The sequence below is a fragment of the Myotis davidii genome, unplaced genomic scaffold, assembly GCF_000327345.1.
Source record: "Myotis davidii unplaced genomic scaffold, ASM32734v1 scaffold73, whole genome shotgun sequence".
NCBI lineage: Eukaryota > Metazoa > Chordata > Mammalia > Chiroptera > Vespertilionidae > Myotis > Myotis davidii.
Genome location: NW_006286675.1, coordinates 5,057,200 through 5,059,747, shown reverse-complemented (window position 1 = coordinate 5,059,747; position 2,548 = coordinate 5,057,200).

Below are 2,548 nucleotides of genomic sequence, written 5' to 3'. Positions count from 1 at the left end.
AAGAAACCCAGTAGCCATAACCCTCCAAACTTCCTCATCCCCCCAGCCTTAGACAAACATTAATCTACTTTCTATCTCTATGGACTTGCCTATTATGGACTTTTTAATGAATGGACTCATGTAATGTGTAAACTTTTGTCACTGGCTTCTCTCATTTAGCATAAAGTTTTCAAGGTTCAGCCATGTTGTAGAATATATCAGTACTTCATTTCTTTTTATGATCAAGTAATATTCCATTGTTTGGACATACCATGTTTTGTTTATTTGTTCATCAGTTGATGGGCTGTTGAGCTGTTTCCACCTTTTAGTTATTAGGAATAATGCTGCTACGAACATGTTGAGGTCTTAAGGTTTTAATAACCTGCAAGTCCACCCTGGAGTCCTATAATTCTAGTCTGTAGGAAAGAGAGAACCCCGATTTTAAAAATATTTTTTATTGCTCTGGGCAGGCTTTTGGAAGGTAAAAGAATACTTTTGTTAGGTTTTATTTGGAAATGTTGAAAGTAACCAGAGGATTTTTTAAAATTACATTTGAAGTCCACAGGGGTCCAGAGACACTAATCTGGGAACAGTTCTACCCACCTTTTTTTTAAGATGAAGCCACAAAATTAATGGACACTGATAATAGTGTGGTGATTGTGGTGGGGCAGGGAGGAGTGGTGGAGCAGGGGGGAGAAGAGAATATAGAGGGGATAAATGATGATGGAAAAGATAAAGAGTAAAAAAATAAAAAAGATGAAGCCATAAGATCCAGGAAGTTGCACAAGCTTTCCAGTGCCTCCAAATTTAGTATCAGTGACTTCATAATGTTTTGACCTATAATGATCAACATGCTATCTTTATTTTTTAATGACATGGTAGGATTAGGCAACATTTTTATTTTTTAATCCTCACTGGAGGATATTTTTCCCATTGATTTTTAGAGTGAGTGGAGGGGAGAGTGGGAGGGGGAGACAAAGAGAAACATCCACGTGAGAGATACATTGATCGATCAGTTGCCTCCCACATGCGCCCTGACCTGGACTGTAATCAAACCTGTGACCCTTCAGTTTATGGGCTGACGCTCTAACCACTGAGCAACTGGCCAGGGCAGAACTAAACTTCCTTTAAAAAATGTATTGTGGTAAAATATACATAACATAAATTTACCATCTTAACCAAATATAAATTTACCATCTTAACCATTTTAAGTGTACAGTTCAATAGCATTAAGTACATTCACACATCATTGTAACCATTACAACTATCAGTCTCCACAACCTTTTCATAAATCCAGACTAAAACTCTGTACCCATTAAACTCCTCCTATCTCTGGCAACTCTACCATTCTACTTTATGTGTATGAATTTGAATACTCTAGGTGTGTCATAAGTGGAATCATACAATATTTCTCCTTTTATGATGGGCTTATTTTCACATAACACAATGTCCTTAAGGTTCATCTGTGTTGTAGTATGTATCAGAATTTCCTTGCTTTTTAAAGATGAATAATGTTCCTTTGTATGTGTATAGCACATTTTGTTATCAATTCATTGGTCATTGGACACTTGGTTTTTTTCCACCTTTTGGCTATTATGAACTACAATGCTGTTTTTTGTTGTTGTTTTTTTAATATATTTTATTGATTTTTTTACAGAGAGGAAGGGAGAGAGATAGAGAGTCAGAAACATCGATGAGAGAGAAACATCGATCAGCCGCCTCCTGCACATCCCCCACTGGGGATGTGCCCGCAACCCAGGTACATGCCCTTGACTGGAATCGAACCTGGGACCTTTCAGTCTGCAGGCCGACGCTCTATCCACTGAGCCAAACCGGTTTCGGCTATAATGCTGTTATGAACATGGGTGTGCAAATATTTTTTTGAGTAAATGCTTTAGTTTTTTGGGGTCTATATCTAGAAGTGGACTTGCAGGATCATGTAGTAATTCTATTTCCAATTTTTTGAGTAACTGCCATATTGTTTTTCATAGCAGCTGCACCATTTTACATTCTCACTAGCAATGCACAAGAGTTCCAATTTCTCCACATTCTTGCCAACACTTTTTTAATAACAGTAATCCTAATGGGTGTGAAGTGGTATCATTGTGGTTTTGATTTTCATTTCCCTAATAATTAGTGATATTGAACACTTTTTCATGTTGTTATTACCCGTTCCTGTTTCTCCTTTGGAAAAATGTCTATTCAAAATCCTTTGCCTATTTTTAAATTCGGTTGTCTTTTTACCTTTTAAAAAATATATTTTTTTATTGATTTTTAGAAAGGAAGGGAGAGGGAGGGAGATAGTAACATCAGTGATGAGAGAGAATCATTGATTGGCTATCTCCTGCACGTCCCCCACCGGGGATCAAGCCTGCAACCCTCGCATGTGCCTGACTGGTATCGAACCATGACATCCTGGTTCATAGGTCGATGCTCAATCACTGAGCCACACCAGCTGGGCTGTTTTTACTTTCTTGATGGTGTTCTTAAAGCACAAAAGTTTTTATTTTTATTTTGATGAATGTATCTGTTTTTTGTTGTTGTTGTTGCTTATACTTTTTTTGGGGGG